The 21,581-nt window shown below is 51.2% G+C and overlaps 1 protein-coding gene across 5 annotated transcripts in view; it reads right to left on the reverse strand.

Moving 5' to 3' along the window:
- ct (homeobox protein, cut) overlaps positions 1–21,581 on the reverse strand; it is a 749,731-nt gene that overhangs the window by 255,124 nt on the left and 473,026 nt on the right. Inside the window, exon 1 of one of the 5 annotated variants that reach the window (XM_075684463.1) lies at positions 15,830–16,133. The exons of the other annotated variants lie outside the window; for them this stretch is intronic. The gene's annotated coding sequence lies outside the window, so the exon portion shown is untranslated. Of the gene's footprint in view, positions 1–15,829; positions 16,134–21,581 lie in introns of those variants that run through there. 5 annotated transcript variants of the gene reach the window in all.

A 21,581-nucleotide genomic window follows, 5' to 3' on the forward strand; every position in this document is an offset into this window, starting at 1 on the left:
TCTTTAGTTTTGTTCACGTTTGCAGCGGTGATTGACAGCTATATAACGAGGAACAAATAGCCAAAATATAGCGCTATCTGCTGCTACGATTTGATTGCTGACGTTTCGACGGGTCTTGAAGGATCATTTAGCCAACGCCGCGAGTTGCGGCGCAAGGCGTGGCAAAAGCGACAGAAGGCTTTCCGAACATACAAATCGCGACGTATACAGCGTCTGCCCCCTGCAATTGTTCCATAAGGAGGATCACGCCCCGAAAAGTGAGCTGCAATCATAAGGAAGCGGCGATCACGGTGAGAAAAAACAAAAAGGAGGGGGGGGGGGGGGGGCAGCCAGATTCGGGGTACAGCCCAAGGAGGAGATTTCTTCCCGCTCGACGTCACTTCTACAGGTATACAGGAACCAGGAGGAAACGCTTCAGCGGCGAGGCTGACTGCAGCCATTCGGAGCCACCATTTTTCGGCCTCGCTGCGCGCGCCACCAAACGTCGGCACGAGCTGCAGGAAGCGGCGCCCGGTTGGCTGCGATCGCGGTCGCCAAGCGACCGGCGGCGGCCTCCTCAAGCGCAGCCTTTGCCCCGACGACGTGTCTTATGTAGAAAGAACGGCTCAACGAAATGAGGCAGAGCGCGAGGTGAATGAAGAGGGGAGAACCATTGTAAAGAAACGGTCAAACTAGAGCGCCACCGTATACGGCGAGATGGCTGCGAAGGCCAGAACGACGACAATGGCGAGAGTGATGACGACGACGGCACCGAAAGAATTTTCTTTAAATATGGAATTTTACTTGGTAGAAACAAGCCTGGTCATGAGGCATGCCGCAGTGGGGGACTCCGGGGTAATTTTGATCACCCGGGGTTCTTTAACGTGCATGTAAATCTAAGTACGCGAGCGGTTTTTGCATTTCGCCTCCATCAAGATACGGCCGCCGTGGCCGGAATTTGAATCCGTGAGCTCGTGCTTGGCAGCGCAACAGACATGGCAAGAATGACGACGATGAAAGTGCTATGACGACAGTGCTGACGACAAGAACAACGACTACATGGCACGAGGACTGAATACATCCCAAAGATGACACGACCATAATGACAGCACACCGACTAGACGACGATAGTGCAATGGTTCACACGGGCATGGGTACGTAAGCGAGATCGAGTCCGTAGTGGTGAAAAATCTGTCCACTATTCCTGGTGACTTCGTCCAAGGAAACAGCACAATTACAAATGCAACAAACGTCACGAAACCTCTGTAAGAAATACCAATAAATAAAACGACCGCATGGACAGAAGCTGACATGCTTGCGTGTAGTCGTTTCGGAACAATGCCGAACAATGCGTAGCAGCACATGTTGCACGATAACGCCAAGAAACCGACGGAAAGAGAAGGAACTAAGGTGAGAATGAAACTTAAGAACGCTTCGCTGATCAGCACCACAAACGTCTACTGTGAATCAAACCTAAATGTCCTATAAACGACAAAAAAAGTACAAATTTGTTTTATACGACCACATGATTCTGAAGAAAAAAAAACATGCAAGAAATATTCGAGAGAAAAAGAAGACGCGAGAAGTATATATTTAAGGATAAGTATGAGAGAATAAGACGGAGAGGTACAGGAAGAAAGCACGTATATTAACTATGGTCACGCATGGTGGGCTGCCCTGAAGTAACGGAGACGGGGGAACTAAGCTTCTTGCACAATTATTTATTAGACTCTTAACACAAATCAAATTAAACCAATCTTCGTCCTGCTCCTGCATCAGTTTTTGTTAAAGGCTTTAATCTTGCTTCACTCCGCTTCAATCAAGCATGCGGTAGAAGTAACACAGGGTACCAGAGGTTTGTATCATCATTGCCGCGTCCTGTACCATATCGCTACTTGCTACAGTTGCGTATTTGGCGCTGTAGTTTCCTCAGCGACGACCCACGTGAAAGTGACGTGCCGCGTGAATGTGACGGGCCGCCGAACGATAAACACATTCTGCAGAAGGACCGAAGGGCGTGCGAGGATGAGACGAAGCGCGGAGTCAACAACGAGTCCCAATGGGAGACGTCAAGCGCGAGCAGCTGACGCGCGAAACGTTGCAGCTCGGACAGGCGCTGTGGAAACAATCTTTACGACGGGCCCGGAGCGGACCGGTGGTATTTACGGGGAACTCCCGTGCAGGCCCATTGTCCATTGTTCGTCGTCGACCAGCAGTCAACGCAAGGTCTCGCGACGCGTAACAGAGGTGGCCGGGTACTTAAATCTTCGGGAAAACAGCTGCGTGCGGCGATCAGGCAGGCTACGCAGGCGCGGTCTCCGAGCGCCCCCGGGGCCAATCTTGCGAGATCATGGCGAGAGTCGCCTGCGGTGCAGCACGATCTCTTTTCGGGTGGTGGCGGGAACTTATACCGCGGAGTCATCCGGTCGGAGTCGTCGGCTTGAGCTTGGCGCAACAAAAGAACTGGTGTTTCAGATGGAGGCGCGATATCAGGCACTCGCTTGGCGCATACTAAGCTGACAACGAGCACGATTACGTGGCGCTTGGGAAGTCTCTCCGGAGCGCAAATATACCGCGAATAAAGACAGAAAAACGAGCAGAATCATTGTGCTCAATCGGCGACATTGTCATGGCTTTGTCACGCCATGCTGCTGTTTTACTCGCTTTACAGCTGGTCATTCATTCGCTAGAGCAATTGCTTGTTATATATGGGACTCGATTTTTCGAGCTGCTCCTATTGAGAGATGGAACGCAGGCAGCAGCAACACACTGAAGGAACATTTAACCGCAAGTTAAGATGTGGCCGCGCTTGCCATTTATCGCACAGTTCATTGAAGGTGTGACGCCAACACCGAGCGGCTCATTGAATTTTGTAATGTTTCACTTCCAAGGCAAGAAATGGAAACAAGTTAACTGATATGACCGTCATTTACCCCACGCAGACATACACATCCTAAAAAAAAGCACTAAAGAAAGAATATTCGCAAATTATTATTAATATTATTATTATTATTATTATTATTATTATTATTATTATTATTATTATTATTATTATTATTATTATTATTATTATTATTATTATTATTTATGAACTCTCCAACGTCCGTTCGTCAAGGTTGGCTTCTCCACTATAAGGTTGCCTGTGTGGAGAAGGCAGCTTCGGCGATTCCCTTCGTTTCGCATGCGATAGCGTTCATACTTGAAGTGTGTATTTCTGCTTGCAATAATGAACCATAATTTAGGAACAGTAAAGGACAATTAATAAACAAGTTAATTAATGATTATTATTTATTTATAATTTTTACGACAAACCTGCACGTTGAAATATGCGGAACTACGTGTTGGACAGCAAATTGAACACCATCGGGTTGATTAACGCCGCACCTAAAATACATGCACGAACATTTTTCTTTTTCTTTTCGTTCCACTTACATCAGAACGCCTCAAGGGAATCAAACTCGCGACCTTGTGCTCCGCAGTATAAAGCCCTATTCACTCGGCCATTACAGCGGGTTCCGCACGGCATTGCGAGGAATGCCGCGTATAAATTCGTCCTGCAAGCTGTGACATCAACTCACTCACTCACTCACTCACTCACTCACTCACTCACTCACTCACTCACTCACTCACTCACTCACTCACTCACTCACTCACTCACTCACTCACTCACTCACTCACTCACTCACTCACTCACTTTCTGCAAAATATTTACTGCCTCCTTGCCGATGCCGTTCCTTCGAAGAGCCAAATGCCGACAACCACACGAATTTGAAGCAAATTAGTTTCCGTGTGGTGCGATCGTTCTTGCTTCGGGCACTTCCCGGGGACATGCCGAGCGGCAGGGTGCACGGTCGGTGCGTTTAGCCGCCGACGTCGAGCCAGCGGCCCGAAGTCCCAAGACAGAACCAAGCGGCGGGGCGCAATCAGCGGTAAAGCGGAGCACTGCGGCCCGCGCGCGCTCAGCGAAACAGCGCGTGCAACCGAGCCGAAGGGTCGCCGTCTCGCGCGTTTTTTCTCCAGGGGGGGGGGGGGGAGACAGGGTCAAACGAGGAGCCGAAGAGAAGCCGCGCCGACATGCGCCACCACAACGGCGGTGCTTCGAACAGCGATGACAACGGCGAAACCGAGGAGAAACGGTCGTGATTGCATTAGCCGCACTTGGCTTACCCCTAATTAAAAGGCGAGCCCCCTCGACGACCTCGTTCCACCCCTTCGACGTGTATAGCCCGAGACATCGGAGCGCCTGCTTCACCGAAGGCGGCTTCTTCGGCTTGCGGCGCGGCACGTAGGATTTGCGGCGGCAGGACGCTGGATGTGTAATGAACGGCAGAACGAGAACGAAGACCGAGGGCCCCGGGACAACCATTTCTTGAGCGTCCCTCCTCCCCCCCCCCCCCGACCGCTCCTGCGATAACGCGCAACCCTTGGTCGGGGCCTTGATGTCGCCTACATACGGTGTTCTTTAAGGTAGGAGTTAAAACACGAGCAAGAAAACCCTCCCATTTACCCCTTCCCCGCTTTTCAGTTTCCATATATTGAATCCCACTTCATGTTCTCTTCGTAACAGCGATATCGGCCTCCATGGTGAATGGTGCTGCTATTGCATGCTCTAATTTTCTCTAAGATTTTCGTTCAATGTGACCCATAACAAGGCGCGTTCACACAGCTATAGCTGATACGAAGCCCAACTCAGCAGAGGCTTACGTTTATATAATAATAGGGAAAATGAGTATGTATAAAAATTTCAGGTGGTCCTGCCTTTAAAAGATTTATATTTAGCGCGACTTCTTGGAGGAAAAGTGACAAGCCAGTCACTTTGGGTTGTTTCACTTGAGAAAGAGCGGCACAGGATGATGTGCAGAAGCAGGCTATTAATTTCACTGCGCTTAGAGTTACTGCCCGTTAGAGACACCGTTAGAAACACCCACTGCACAGTTAAAAACACCTGGCAAAATTGTTCGTAAATTTAGCCCGGAGAACTGTTACAACTTTCAACTTTCAACTTTATTTCGCATTTTCATTTTTAGAGCAAAAGAAAATGCAAGGGCAGGAACAAAAAGCTGCACAATCGCAGCTTGACGAGGTTCCTGTCCCCTGTCTTTGACGAACAGTTGCAGCATATTCACAAAGAGAATTTGTTACATATGTGCAAAACAGTTTAATATTCACATCAGAACATTTATGACATCTATATACATATATTCACATGTGTATCTACACCAACCCAGGATCTATACATATTTGCATCTGTACATGTAGGCATACATCCGTATCCAGAAAAAGGGGAGGAAAAAAAAGATAATGAACAAATGATAAGCAACACCTGAAAAAAAAATACACTTTAAAAATAGGAAAACAAAACAATGTGGGCTTGTACTTCAGTGCTACGGTTGTACGATGAAGTAGTGATTTCAGTTCGTGATAAAGCTCTTCTAGTCTATTTTGAGCCAAGGACAGCAGCGCGCCGCTGTAAAGTTTCTATAGCATATTTTAGCGAAAAACCTCAAATTAGGACCTACTGCGACCAGCGCTATTTTATACGGCTATATCCCCAGCTCATTGCCCTATTGTGACGGTAATAGTACGTGCAGGTCAATCTAAAAGTATACGAAGACACGTAAAAGGAGCTAAGGTGCGGCACAACGCCAAACGTATAGTTCAGGCGAGCCTTTTTCACCGCGTAACGCACGCCCCATAACAGTCGATCTCAAAACCTCTGGCAACGAGCTCAGTGCCCCGAAGCGGGTTTCCAATTGAGAACAGCCACAGCCCGTGGCCGGCGTCATCAGCAGGGCACGTCGGAAGCGAGGCTGCGTGGGGCGAAACAAGAATCGCGGCCATTACGGAGATGGCGCGCGCACTGCGCTTGTCGTCTGCTGCGGCGTCTGGCCTCTGCTAGCTCGCTTCTGTTTCCACGAGGCCTTCGGTGGCGTCCCTAAATCCAGGCCGATTGCCTCGCGGTTCTCGTCCCCCCGACCCTTCCTTTTCCCTCTATGCCTCGTCGTGATTTACGCGACGGCACTGGCTTCATTTGGCTTCCTTTATGACGCGGCAGCCGTGCTCCAAAACAAAAGGGCCGGAACGACACGGTGCCCGAACAATAATCGTCTGCCGCCGCTTCCCTAGGCGAGCTCCCGAACGCCGCGGGGTGGCGCCATGCTTCATTTTAATACGCCCACCCGGCCCATTCCCGTTTTAACTGCGTGTCGCCAGCCGCGACCGACCTTCCGGCGCACGCTACAGCTTGCCCCAGCAGCCAGCGGGCAGGTAATATCGACAACGGCTATACGCCTGTCGCTGGCGGGGAATTCCGCTGCAGAAACCAGCCGCAACGTGCGCCTCGGCGTTACCACCACTCCGAGAAAGGATGAAATGGCCAACGGTGTGGCACAATACACAGCCACCGTGCGCCGCGACTATATGGAGCGACGGCAGCAGAGTTCCTCGCTCCCCCTCCCACAGCAACGGCTCCTTTTCTTGTCAGCCAGAGAAGGGCGTATAAAGATATTTCATATAGACCGCCGCCGAATCTACGCTCGCGCGTCGTCGCAGAGCCCGGGCCCGGGGCCAACAAAACGATCATAATCATCTTCAGAATGAACAGCGAGGAACGGCGCCGCGAGGCGAGGGGCTTCGGATTTATGCCCGCGGCGCGGCACCAGGGCCGGCGGAAGCGAGCAGTTGGCGATAGTGCCGCTGCAGGCACCGGCGGCAGCCTTGCGTTCATGGGCGAAGGGGCGCCATTACCGTCCGTCTATTTTGACAGTGGGGGGCCCATTTACGGGCAGCGATGGCTTTTTAATCCACTTGTTGTTTTGCGCCGTTTTTCGTCGCGGACCTTACGGCACGCCGCTGGTGGTACCGGCTCTTCTTTTCTTGTGGCGCGCTCCGACGCCAACTGCACGAACAGAGGCCCGGGATTCGGCAACAGCAAAAGCAACGCGCCGGCTGAGACGCACCAAAGCTCGGTGCTCGCTCGGGTTTTCCGAGGGATTAGAACGAATGGACGACGCCAGCGGACGAGCTGTGAGCAAAACACGCCCCGAACAGGACCGAAGTGCTGCGCGCGAGCCTCCTATACATGCTGCCGCCGTGGACGCGGTTGTAGCTGTTTGTTGTCCACTGCAATTGCAGACCGCGAGCTTGCGCTATAGTTGAGCAGACATGATGTGCCAGCAACTTGTGTACGCCAAGAGAAGTCATCTCGAAGGATGATTTTCCACACCGCCCACCACACCGGAATTGCTTCGCCCGTATGCATCGTGCTTCAATGTTCCGTTCTTTCTTTTGCCTTTTTTTTAATGTTGAGCGAACACCGCATGCGGGTTTTATATAGGAATCACCACAGGCTTGAAAATATTATGTAACAAAAACTTAGGCTCTGTCGCGCACACTCAGTCCGAATTTACTCCATAACATTCCGTGCAACTGTGCAAGCAGTTGTACAGAATGACTAGTCCCGCTTCTCCGAAAAAAAAAAAAGAAAAAACGGCAGTATACTAGCTGCTTCTGCATGTTGCTAAACCCGCGACCTTTTCTTCTCTTTCTTTCCTTCTTTTCTTTTCTTTTTGAGTTAGCACAGGGCGGCGTATTATGGCTGCCAGCCAGAGACAGTGGCTGTTTTCGCACGCGAACATTACCTTTGATGTAAAGATGCCTTGAATACCTGGGAATAGCAAATGGGAGGCTATGCCATGCATTAGCGTGCAAGCATGCCATTCCCTTCTTGATGTTGAGAACGCTTCGGTGGTATTTTGAAAAATAAAACGAGTAGTCTACGGACAGAGATCGCACTTAAACATCCACAACACAGCATATAACAAAGCAATTATTATATCACAGGAACTGCAACCGATTTCCATACATCTCAAGTAAAGCCTACGCTTTGCATAAAAGAATGCGCACTAAACTGCGTGATGCTAGGGAGTAGAACAAATGTACTGCTTGAGGAGCTTTTCGAATTTCTGTCTTTGTACGAAAATAAAAATATCACGAGAGTGCGCTGTTTATTAAACTCTTTAGTACGTGCAGCCCATTTAAGTCAAGCCTCGCGCTATGCAGGACAGCACGGTAAATGCAAAAAAAGAGAGCAAATTAGAACTCCTAGACCAAAGTGGTTAAGCTTAGTGTTTAGCGTGCTCACGTAAGAAAAACGAACTTCAAATTTCTTTGCCACTCACTGTAGCGCAACGCAACCTGCTAATCACTACATTGCCTACACCGGTCCCGAACGTCGCAGGTCCCAACAAAAGCAGCAAAGCGTGGCGGAAATTGAATTTTCTTCAGCTCGAAGTGGCGCGTGCATATGCGAACGTGAACGTCACTGGCGAACGAACTCGCGTAGCAGACTCTGAAAGTGCTCCCTCGCTGTTTCCCGTAAACAGCAACACCGGAGGCTTTCGCGTCTCGTTCAAGCGTAAACAGAGCAGCAATTCGGTGTGCGCTCGTGCAGTCCTCCCTTCGCTGCAGAAAAGCCCACGAGTAGCGGCTAATTCCCCGAGATCAAGAAGAAGGACCCGCGATTCTGCCCCGTTAACGGCGCCAAAACAAAGTTACCCTTCGCCCGCCAGCTCGCTTATGCTATTCGGTGGGAGGTCGCTGGGCGCGACAAACTTTTTGGCCCTCGGAGATCGGGTGCAGTGTCATTGTTCTCTCTCTCTCTCTCTCTCTCTCTCTCTCTCTCTCTCTCTCTCTCTCTCTCTCTCTCTCTCTCTCTCTCTCTCTCTCTCTATTCGGGAATAATTGAGCGCCAGGAGAAGGTTTTACCGCAGCCCGAATGGCCGCTGCTGCACACTTGTCGAGAAGAGCAAATTGGTCGTCGCAGCAGGAGACGCGGCGGTGCAACAGAGACACTTTACGGGAGAGCGCCGTATATGTTGTATACGCACACGGCCGCATCGGGACTTCACGGGCTGCGTCAACATCGCGTGCCGCGCAGCCCTGTTTTCTCGACTCTCGGTCGGCACGCTGGCGATTAATGGGACAGCGGGACATTTCGAGTGTCACGGACGTATGACGTAAGGTTACGTAGCCAGTGGAAGGTAGCGTCGTGTGAAACCTTGTATATATCTATATGTGCAGAAACGGTTAAATGAAAAGCACGGTAGCTCAAACTGGGCTGAGCCGGGAGGTTAAGTGTCCCCTGCGCTCAGCGAGAGAGAAAAGACTGATAGCGCCTATTACAACGCCTGTAGTTGCGAGGAAACCATAGAACACCGTCTGTGCTGCTTCTCTTCTTTCGAACGCGAAGGCTTGCCTTCAGCACTGCTTTAAACCAGCTATATGCGGAAAACATTTCTCAGCCTACAACATCTTGGCACCATGGTCTCCCGCATCAGGCTGCAGAAGGCCACAATAGCGCTGCTGCAATTGCTGAAGTCAATCGCATTGAGCAATCGTCTGTGATACAGCAGCGAGACTAACGTTGGATACACGTTACAGGATATTTAACGGGCTGATAAACTAAGGACGAAAGCCTGTGCCATACCATTCTGCATTCTCAGCTATTTCGCTCTCAAGAAGGTGAAATGAAAGAAATTACATGATGAAATCCTTCGTCGATATTTTTTTTGCCACAGCGACTAACGCCCGTACCTTAAACAGATGGATTTGCCGCGTCTTCAAGAGCTTCAGTGGTGTTGTGTTCCTCCGCACCATTAATTGCATGAAAGATGCTATTAAATCTACTGATACGCGGCCACAATGCACCTCTTGCGCATTTGCAAAACCAGAACCGGGACGCGGACCTACGCGCATACACGCAACCCCCCCCCCCTCCGCTCCCCCGCTAAAAGCACAAGACCACGTGTAAACAACCCCGGGCGTATACGCGCACGTCCGCGCAACCGAGCGCGCGTCGACGCGTGTCGCGCGCACGACCGTAATAAAGGAATCCAAGTTCCTCGACTTTCAGGCACCGTCAGCCCGGTTCTTTGGAGACAAGGGAGCAAAGGATAGCACAGAATGGGAAGCCTAGCTGCGGAAAAGAAGGCCACCGGGGAAGGCACGCTACCGCACAGCAGAAAGAAGAGGGAAAGAGCAACTCTGGCTTTAGTTTTCTTTCTTCCGGCGACACGCTGTCCCAACTCCCGTTGTTTCTCATTGCTCGCGCGACGCCTCACTATTGCCGTTGTCCCCGGAGGCCCATCAAGCGCTGTGTGCCCGCGGACAGTCCCGGAGCCCGGGCAGCGGCGGAACCACCCCTTTTGTTCACACCGACGACACGTGCGCGTCAGGCATGAACCGGCGTTGTTTGTTGTGCCGTATCGTGTGCGTACACACACTCGACCGAGAGGGCGCCGGCCGAGAGGGCGACATTTGCTTGTCGACAGCGACCGCGTCGCATTCATTCCCATTAACGCTCGCGCTGCAGCCGCTGTGGAGCGCGCGCTCCCGTCGGAACATGAGGCGGGGCCTAGCACGACCGTCCATCTTCTCTTGTTCTCCTGGCGCTTGATTGCTAAGCTTTCATCGACCTTTGTGTGTGCTTTGCTTGGTGTTTCGTGCGCTTGTTTCTATACGAGCAGCTACCGGCAGCGCACAGCAATATTTAGTTGCACGCACTGTATATCGAGGTGGATTAACGACGCAGCGCCGCGATATGTAGGCAACGAAACCTCCCTCGCATGGAGACATTGTAGCCCCGTTACTGAACAAGAACTCCATAGCGGTAGAACGAGAGCCACGGATTGGCGTTTAGACGTTTACATCCCTTGTTCGATCGCAGCTGTTCATTAGGTGGCGTTAAAAATTTCGCGCCCATGACATATTTTAGGCTCCCGATATTGCTTTCGGTGCATGCATCCAGAAAAAGCGTTGCCTTCGAGATCGTTTACGTGGCCCACGAAGATCCGTCTCTTGGGCATGGATTTGGACACCGCTTCTTTAGGTCTCCATCCTCTTGCGTACCACTGACTTGTTTGCATGGCTAGAAAGCAACGGCAGTACAGGCACTCCCCTTGATTAACGGCCACTACAGCAGAATGGCTCCAGTGTAGGGTAGCAAACCGGACGCTCGTCTGGTTGACCTCCCTGCCTTTCCTCTCTTTGCTATCTCTCTCTTACAGCAGAATGGCGACGAAATTGAATTCGTTTCCTTGTAACGATGACCGATTTCTGAGCGCAAGACAATGAACGTGTGGGCGATACTGCTTTTCCAAGCACTCACAGAACAAGCCACGCGCACTGGGGGAGGACGGCAGCACCAGAAAATCGCCGAAGCGCAAGCTTCCGCGGGCCTCCTCCGTACGCGAGGTCCTTTTTCTCGCCGGCCCGCCCAGCATGCGTTCGCCGCTGCTACACACGTGCGAATGCGAATAAGACATACAGTGTATTAATGACTTTACGCTCAGCTGGCCAATACGGCCACTCGGTGCAGCAAGCAGGGAAAAGCACTACTTCGTTCCCGGCTCAAAGGGTGCCTTCGCCTCTTGTAGAGCCCACTCAATGGGAGCCGCGATCATGGTCGTCAGGAATGTCTAGGAGCTCTTTGCGTGAGCATGGGAAGCGGTGTGCCGAAACAACCGCAGAAAATTTGAGGGTGCCTGCTTTTGCACTATGTTTTCGAGAATATTGGTTTTGTCGTGCACTTACTTACGCACGGCAAATATTTTTTGATGTGCTAATGTTATACGGAGCGCTTCTCAAGCCATATGCCAAGCTTGTATAAGGTATTGTATATATTATTGATAAATCAAATTCTAGGGCTGTGGTGGTCTGCAGAGAGGCGAGGCTACTTAGAGAAATATCGATAAAATGGATGATAGGCGCGAAAAGGCACACTACGAAAAGAAGCACAGAAAAGGCGAGCGAACCGCCGTATTGGCTCAGCGTCTGCACGGCAATGGGCGGTAATAGATGGACGCAGTGTTGCCAGAACCATGGGGTTGGCGTCGTTCGGAGCCACTAAAGCTCTGTGCAGACACGCGCCACGCTCACAGGCACGCCTTCATCCGCGGCAAAGATGGAGGAGCGGCCTCTTCTTGCAAAAGAGTGTGGAATGATTTCTTCTCTGACTTCTGTCGGCTTCCTTTCTCGAGATCCGCAGAGCGTGAGATGGCAAACGAACGGCCGCATGCTTGCGTCATCGTCCTGCCTGTTTTTAAAACCCGACACACGCCACATGCACATTACGGGTGAGGATACGGCTGAAGTCCCACCACCTGTGTTGCTTGACCGAATGACAAGGCGGCCCGCGCTAGTCGGCGAGGCGCCGTCGTTATTCTATACTGTCCGCGCAAGTACAGTTAGTTTGTTGCATGCTTTTCAAGAAATGTGAAGTGTCAGATTGAATCGGATGTTGGCCGACAAAAGTTATAAACCCTAATGTTAATTTTTCATCTTTCCGCCTGTACCAATTGTTTGCTCTCTCTCTTCATTACAGTGCCGTCTGTACACCGCAAACGCCTACACCGTGAATACAAAGGTTGTACGCACACTGCATGATACTTTGTTTTGCTGTAGATAAAGCAGGGTTCCGTGCAGGTGCGACTAATTTAGAGGGAGAAGCCGTACCAAAACTTAAAGGCAGAAACCGTACAACGCAGCAAATATTGGAAAACGACGCAGCATGTTCTTGACATACCGGACTTTTTTTTAAGGAAGGTTGCCTTAAGGCACAATTTAAACAGGTGAGAAAAAATATGAGTGTGGACTTCCAGGAAGTCTGGTAAGGCTCTGTATAATTACAATCACCTTGACTTCACTTTCTTAAGCCAGCATGTTGATCACTGCAGAGGCCAGACGTACCGTCTGAGCAAGGTCTACAAATTGCGCTGTTGTAGACCACGAAAAACATTGTTACGGAAGAAAAGCGAGCAGCACTTTAGAACCACATAAGGTACGCCTCCCGTGTAAGCGAAGCACGGACGCGTGTCGATGATGAAATTTAAAGCGTTCGCTTCATTGCACAGAGTTCCGACGATATTTGACTTCTGAACAAGTTTGCGTGCTGATACCGCTATGAAGCTTGTAAACCTCAATTTATATTTTTGCGCACTTACCATCTCTTGCTGGTTTCAATAAAGTTTATTCAGTCAGTTTGAACGGAAGCATCCGTGGTTCGTCCCCCCCCCCCCCCCCAAACTTGTTCGATTTCACCTGACACTGTCGGGATTCAGTCTGCAGGCAAGATCAAGATACATTACAACGGCGGGGCGTCTTTCTCCGACTGTCGGCCAAACTACTCTCGCCCACACGGGAACAGATAACGCCACAAAAGACCCCCTCCCCCCGTTGACCCGCAAATGCTGCCAGCAACAGCGGCGAGTGCACACCGACCACCGTGCCACCGACTAACGAACCGCACAGGAAAAAGTGACCGGGTCGGCTCGCGTGCGTAACAAGCCCCGCGTGTACACACAGACAAGGGCGACACAAGGGCGCGCGCAGAGAAGAAAGAGACCGCAACACTTGTTTTTCGGCGGCGGAACGCAAGAGCCGTCCCGTCGCACGTGCGGCGTCGTAAAGCGGTCCACTTGCTTGCCCCCACCCCCGTTCCCCCTCGGTCCGCAGGTCCAAATTACCACCGCCTGTTGCCTCTCGGGCGATCTCCCCCTCCCGACCTAACTGCCATCTTCGACGACCTGAGCGCCGAAGGTGGATCGTAAAAGGCGCCGAGAGCCCGTCATCGACCAAATGGAATCTTTACGGCCGATCTCCAACCGCACGCACCGCTGGGAAGAGAAAGAACGCAGAGGTGGACGGAGGATAGCGTAGCGGGGGGCTGGACTTTGGCTCTTCCCCGCACGTCCGGTGCCACTTGACGGTGCTGCGCTACGAGACCGGTGGACGCGAAACTGCGACGCTTGTCGGCTTCCTCGCCCCCTGCTGCAGCAGGGGAAGCTTCCTTTCTCTCAATGCCGTGCTTGCGTAACGGGAGCACGTCTGCGGGACGCCGTGAAACGCAGGCGCCGCCACTACATTCGGGAGCGGTGCCCACCCTCGCACGCTTGTTTGTTGGCGAGTTCGACAAAGGAGCGCGCTAAACTTCGGAGGTTGTATGCCTCGTTTCGCTCTCACCTGAGGGACCTGATGGGCACGGTTTTACCGGTGCTCAAAGGCGCGCGCGTCGTGCGATGGTGAAACGGTCCTTGCGACCCATCGTCGTTCGTGGACCCGGCCGCGCGCTTTGACGCCGCGTCTCAAACTTTGATGCGGCAGTCGTGCCACTCTCGAGACCGCAATGAAAGCCGTAAAAAAGTCTACATGCACGACACGCCAGACAAGACAACGAAGACGCGCGGTGCTTTCGAGTGGAGCACCACGCCATCTAACGGTGACTGGCCGTGTTCAGCGCCGGGTATCCAATATGCAACGATGGCGACGACGCGATGTAAGTAAGAATGCGGTGCACTTGAGCTTCTTTTCCGGCGGTTCGAATTTTGACCACTGCGGCTCAAAGAAAACCGCTGGCAGTGTGTGTATACGCAAGGCCGGTAGATATTTAAAAAAAAAAGGGGGGGGGGAGAACAAGAACGATGCGGCCTGCCGCGTCAAGCAGGCTGCGGCGTCACGCTCCGAACTTGAGAGCAGTATAGTTGCATTCTCGGTCGCTTGGCCGGGGCAGAACGGCGCTAGCTGCCGGGGATTGGTCGCGCCGGCGCCGGCGGTCCAAGCGCGTTCCTGGCGCATATTCTACGCCGACCCCCGACAACGATCCCGACTGGCGGCGCCAAGGAGGATGACAGCGTTTTCGATGCACGCGGCAGGCCGCAGTTTTTCTTGTTTTTTTTTTTTTCTATCCAGGGGTCGTGGTATACGCGCCTTTTCCTATTCAAACCCCAGTTGTACGGCCGCGCTAGCCACGATTAATCAGGACCACGGTATATAGCTAACGAAGAAACGTTCACTTAAGATAAAGAAAGAAATAATAAATAAAATAAGCGTGTGCACATCCATGCAGTAAACGTGATAAGCGCAAAAATATGGGGTTGAAGTTTCCGTGTAACTAAATGCAAATGCGTAAAGCTTCACCAGCGATCCATCTAGAGCCGGGATCTCACGCCTAAGCATCGGGCAGCTTATACGTCTTACACGGACTCACGCGGAGTGCAGCAAAGCTTCTTCTGAGGGCAGGCGCAAATGACTAAGCTCTAGGCAACATGACTGCGATGACGTGGTGGCAAGCGATGGCTCGCGAAAACCTTGCTGCGGCTAAGTGGTCGCGTATTTCAGATGTTTGAAATAAAATTAAGTGATTTCTGCGAAAGTAAAAGCCGGTAACGCTGGTCATGCAGGCAGAGCGAATCCAACCTTTCAAGAGTCATGATGCCTGTTTCGAGCACATATAATGACAAATAAAGGAAAGGAAGATATGCCGCAACCGAATATAACGGTTCACTAATGTGCGCCAAAGCACGCGAGTGCTCCATTTTACGATCGACGTTTATTTATCGGTGTATTTTTATATGGGAGCAAAAGATACATGAATATATGAAATGCAGAAATATTTTGCGTTGTCTTGAATCGAACAACATAAAAAGAAAACATCCGCCATGCAAAGACACATGATGGTACTTTTTTCCATGACTAGGTAATCTTCCGACAATGCTCCCATTTCAGTTGCTGGCTATAGACATTGGATACATGACAACGCACATGCTGCCATACATGCTAGCGGATACATGCTGCCAGACTCTATAAATATATTTTGAATGCTGCAAACAAACATGTTCATGCCATATATTACCTACGTGGCCACAAGCTTCGAAGCGTAGTCTTTAAGGAATGAGAGCCAAATAATTCGGCAAGTATATACATCGTCAGCCCGTTCCCAAACACTACAACGAGTGCACTCATTGGTGCGTCAGCGGTCGTGCTGTAGTCGAGGCAACGGTCGGGACACTCTTACCTTCGCTTTGCGTCTTCTTGTCGTTTGTGTATGCCGTGTAAGCAAGGAATGAAGTTACAGCACTACTTAAGCAAACTGCAGTGTTGAACACGAGTTGAACTTGTCTATAGGCGAGTGGATAGCCCGAGCACAAGGCAGCACCAGCCTGCAGCGTCAGCGGACTGCTGGTGTCGCAGAGACACGCACGCTGTCCTAGTGTCTCAGGCCGCTGTACAACAAACGAGGCGAGTCACTGGACGCTACTCGGACTGTGAGAGCTGAAATACGGTCATACGCAAACAATACTCGCTTCAGCCTGCCTTTCCGAAAGCTCTCCCCGACTGGCGGTCAAGTGAGATAAGTGTACAGCGGTCAGGTTTTCTTATTCCCCGTCCCTCTCGTTACATCCTTCGCTGTGTGTGTTTTCGAGATTTGCCTCTATTGTTTCAGCTATGAACGGCAGGACGGGGCTTTGAATTAGCAGGAAGGACAACGCTGGTTTTGAGGAGAAAACAATCGCAGCATCAATCTTCACTCTATAAGAAAGGGTATAACGCCGCGCCCATCAAGAAGGCGACGGCCCCATGAGCCTAAACATTGCCTGCGGAGAGACAAATACGCCTGCGTAAGCAAGCGTTGAAGCCCGAACAAACAATGATGATGCCCAGTGACACGTATTTTTTTCTTTCTCGCAGCGCAAGGCTTCGTTAAGAGAATAACACTCAAAACGCGTTTCCGGCGTATCTCCGGAGGAGTGTTGCCGCTTTTTTTTTTCTGCATTCTTCTTGCTTTGTCATGTGCCAACGCTGTAATCAGGGCTGAATGGAGCAACTTTTGATCGTGACCTAAAGCCGCGGCCAAGTAGATCCGTTTCAGCCGTTATTATGCAGTGATATCAGCGCTCCGAGCAAACGAGTGAGTGAGTGAGTGAGTGAGTGAGTGAGTGAGTGAGTGAGTGAGTGAGTGAGTGAGTGAGTGAGTGAGTGAGTGAGTGAGTGAGTGAGTGAGTGAGTGAGTGAGTGAGTGAGTGAGTGAGTGAGTGAGTGAGTGCATACGCTCTACATATATGCACGTACGTCATTCAATGATACTCCGCGACTTCCGGTTTACGGCAGCGCCATCTTGAGAAACCTATAGGCCTATGCGCGCGCCTGTTGATAAGGTACCCCAAATGGCGTAAGGTAGCGGAAGCAGACGACAGCAGCGGATGTGACGTCACGTGCATACTATGTATTGCTACAATTATATCGTTTCTAATATTTTCAGTCCTTATGTGTTGTGTACATACAAAAAGAAAACGGTCGGAAATGCAAATTTCAAACCGTTGTTCAATGTAAAAAAGCGCGAAGCCCGTTGCTGTCGCTACACTGACATTTACAGCGGGCCAGCCACTTTCGAAAGCGCGGTATGGACGCAAGTTTTGTTACGAGAACCTACAACACCGCTTACGCACTAAGCCACCTACCATCCCGTTTCGGCTCCTCAAACACGCACGTATACGCAGGAAGGGAAGAAGGGACGACGACGAACTTTCGTCACTTAATTTCCTGTTTTCTCACATAAGAACAGGAGCGCACTCGCGCTCGTTTTGAAATCTCTCTTCCAAATAAAATAGCCGTCTTCCGGAGGCACGTTCACCGTCCGTGCTCGCTTTTTCGAAGGGAGGCAGCACACAGCCGACGGACTGGAGCAAGGTGCCCGCTCCCTCCAGCTCCCACAACGGCGGAAGACGGCCAAGGCACGCCAACGGCCAACCAGCGCCGCGCTATTGCACCGCTGGACCCGTGCATTCATCTTGCTTCTTCCCCGCAGAGCGAAGCGACGCTTCCGATGTCCATATTGCTCGCTGGTGGCGATTACGACCGGAGGGGAGGAGACGTAGGGGAGCGGCAGCGAGCGCCGCCAACAATAACCGTTCCGTTTTTCCGTTCCTGTAAACTTTTAATCCTATTAATGGCCGTCCGCTGGCGACGGAGCGACGTCGTCTTCTCCCATACTTACACGCGCACTTTCCCCCCTCTTCGCTCGAGGGAAACGCCGCCATAGAGCCGCCTCCCTCCCCTTATCTCAGGCACACTGGCAATAATTGCTCGCGCGCCATTATTGCAACGACGATAGCGAGGCAAAAAAAACGGAGAAAACGGTTAAAGCAACGCGGCGGCCATCTTCGCTAGCCTTTCGTGGCGGCACAGCGGGCGCGAAGCAGACGGCGCAACGCTGGACACGGCGCTCAACTCCGCCGCAGACGACACGAAGACGACGAGTCGGCACAATCAATGGAGGGAAGGGGCATTTGTGCTAGCGAGGCGCTCCTTTTTTTCGGTCCTCTTCCTTTCGGGAGGGCCCCATTCCGGGTCTGATTTATGGCTCCGAGAGCGCGGCGGGGGCGAGCGTAAAAATCGCCGCGAGAGAGCACGCGGCGGCCGAGCCTGGCCGGCTATCTCTCGTCCCCGGCCCAAGGCGCTAACCCGGGCGCCTAACAGTTTCCGGCTGGTTAGGGGGCGGCGGCTACGGTGCGCGAACTCATGGACAACGCCCCAAAAACGAGCCGGTGGCGGATTCGGCAACGGCGAAGCAGCAAGAAACAGCGCGGGGGACGCTGCTTTCCCGAAACTCCCCTCCTTCCTTCCGAGCCGCAGCCCTAAACCCCGGCGCGGTGACGACTCGCGTGTGCTTTGATGTCTGCGCGTCCAGCCGCCAATGAGCTGCCGCTTCATTCGCAGCCGAGCGTCGTCTTTGGGCGCTTCAGAGGCGCTGCTTATATGGCTCAGCCAAACGGTCGTTTCCGCATGTCGTGCGGCTCTCGCGAGGGGGAAGAAAAATCTCGCCTTTTCAGCGAAAAAGAGGCGAAGATGTGGTCGTCATAGCGAGCGTCACAATAGTACACGTTGGACGGCTCTCGCTCTCATCACGGCCTGCCCCCTTGAGCTGGGAGATGGCGCCATCAACAGCTGCTCGGAACGCAAAGCAAGCTGTATACACGATAGGGGAGCGTCAGGCGGGCATTGAGATTGGCCGTTACGTTCGCCACCGTCTTGTGCTGTCCTTCTTCTCGGTCTTATCGCGTGAAAATCGGTGTTTGCGTTGGTACTGGACCGCGTTGACAAGCGCCGCCATTCCTGTTTCCCGTGTCAGGCTATAGCGACGAATCCAGGAATCTTCTGCGTGTTGGAAATACGGCGGATGTCACGTATGTTATAGGCAGCAATAATAATAAACCTCTGCAATGTTGGCATGAAACCTTGGAAATAAAATTCATAAAATTAACGCAAATGCTTGATGCTGCCGAGTTGGTTCAATCTTCAAAGGAAACAACAACAACGACGACGACGACGACGACGACGTGACGATGCCTCCGTTGCATGAAGGGTACAAATTCAGCATCCATTCGCACCGTTCGTCCTAGGAGAGTCACTTTGCCGATATCGGCTACGCATGCTTATGTGGAGGAAGGAAACCACACACAGAGCACGTAGCAATGCAAGATCATTATTACAGGAAAGAGAGTAAAATTTCCAAAACTATACACTGGCAAATATGCGTGTAAAGTTGGGCGACGAAGCCTGAGAGCACAAACGCTGTGACAGGCAAGTTCTTCGCGTTATTTAGCGGCGGGATTTCGTATAGCGCACGAACGAAGACTGGCACAGACGTAACGTATACGTGCCAAGCGCGTGGTGCCGTCATCTTGCCGTCATTTGACGAATGGGTCTGTGGCTCGTGCGATGGCCACCGCTAGCGTGATCCCCGGCAAGCAGCATTTACACCAATCAATTAGTTCTGTGTTCCTTTCTGTCTGTCTTAATATATATATATTATGTTCTTCCTTAAACGACACATATGTCGTGAAGCCGCGGGAAGAGAACAACGATGCAGCGGATAACTGACAAAGAGAAATCCAAACACGACAGATCATCACAGCAGAACTATGATGCTGCCAAAGCGTCATACTGCGACGGATAAGGACAACGGCCTAAACGTCGACTCTGCAGCTGCGTTTCCAGCTCGAGACACCTGGAATCCCTTCAAATTATCATTGCCTGAAGCGCAAAGCGCATACCCGGGCGTGCGACTAAGCAAGTACTTGTGGCATTGCGCAGGAGTGCGCCGCCAACACTCAATTGAGCGTATGTATATCTATAGGTCGCGGAGACAACGCCTTTGCCACTCACGCTCTACGACCTTTACCACATGTAACAGCGCAACCCTATAAGCGACCGCCAGAAGAGGTCAAGATGGTCCGCTCTACACTATCCGGGCATTTGTCGACCCAGCATGGCTTCAGCATGTTGCGTCATTCGTGCATAATCCTCATCCCTGCAAAGGCGGCGATTCAAACTCTTGTTATTTCAGAAATGCACTTATCATCATTGTCTTCGCTCTTGTTTCGGTACAATCCTGTAACGTTTCGTCATGAGAACGCAAGCTTTCTTCTTTCGTAGGATTGGTACAACGCGACTCGGCGTGTAGTGCCCAATGAATTAAACGAATCGGTTACAAATACTCTAACGAGCGCTTTCACCTGATACGACATCGCCGCCAAGTTGCGGTAAATGCCAAGGAAAACAAATATTACAACATATATTAAACGATGAGGATGTTGAAGCCGCGTAGTCACGAGACTATATGGTGCACCGCGCACATCATGCTGGTTTCGATCTGGCAGACACAAGCTTTTCTTTTTCTTCTTTTTTTTTTCACTCAACATTCCGGCTAGCGCATTCACTTTTTTATCACACAAGTCGAAATTGTAATCCTGTCTCTGACATCGAAGCCATTCATCGAGAGGTTATTTCTGAGGTTTCCTACATTATTCACGGCTTGGAGGAGGATCAGGAGGAAGACGAAGTAGCAGTATAGGGACAGAAAAGGAATATTAAACGGCACCAGCCTCGGTTTATGAGAGCTTATAATGCAGAACGTACATAAAATATATAACCAGGCGTATATATTGCTTGAGTTTAGGAACTTGATTTTCAGCGCAGCTCATGTTTGTCACTTACGCGTTGCGCATAAGGACGTGTAAAATATATGCGTGAACGAACAGTGTATCAGGGAGGGCTGTACATCCTCCGAGAGTTTATTTTTCGCGACACAGATGGGGCACTTTATAGGCTCGAGGGGAAAAAAAATAGTTTTTTTTTCTTTCTTCATTTATTACGAAAAGGTTATCACGAGGGACTTATTGTAACAAGCACTGCTCTCAAAGCGCACTAAAATGCCAGAAGACCGGCCAAGCCGAGCAACATCGCGCTGGCCCTGTAGTTTCCCCATCATTTTCATCCCTCGCTTTCAAGTGGCCCGCAACCAACGCGCCATTCTGCTTTGCAAAGATGAAAGCATTTCAGTCTTGCATATATGCACGCCGGCAATGTCAACGGTTATGAGGCTACTCCAAAGCTTTTTCTGACGGCAGAATGTTTCCTTTCTATGACAGAGTCACGCTGAAAACAGCGAATGCGCGCCAAAGAAAAGACGATCGCACCTAGGGACGCAGCTGCGGCAGGAAGCTCGACTGACACATGCTGGCGATAACTTTCGGTGGGATGAACTCGAAACTCCCGCTTTTTTCGCCACCCATTCGCCTCGCATGGAAAGAAGCAAAGATGCTCTTAATTACTTTCCGTTCCCCTCTGGAAGTTGCGATGATTTACTGCGAAGCGAGGTCTCGTGCCGTGCGCAGGGCAGTGCGGATGCATTGGGAGTCTTGTTTCCCGGGCTTTCTTTTTTCTTGTTTCCTTTTCGTGCGAAAAGTTGCTCTTTCTCTTTGGCG

Source organism: Dermacentor variabilis, chromosome 3 (assembly GCF_050947875.1).
Source record: "Dermacentor variabilis isolate Ectoservices chromosome 3, ASM5094787v1, whole genome shotgun sequence".
NCBI classification, from domain to species: Eukaryota; Metazoa; Arthropoda; class Arachnida; order Ixodida; family Ixodidae; genus Dermacentor; species Dermacentor variabilis.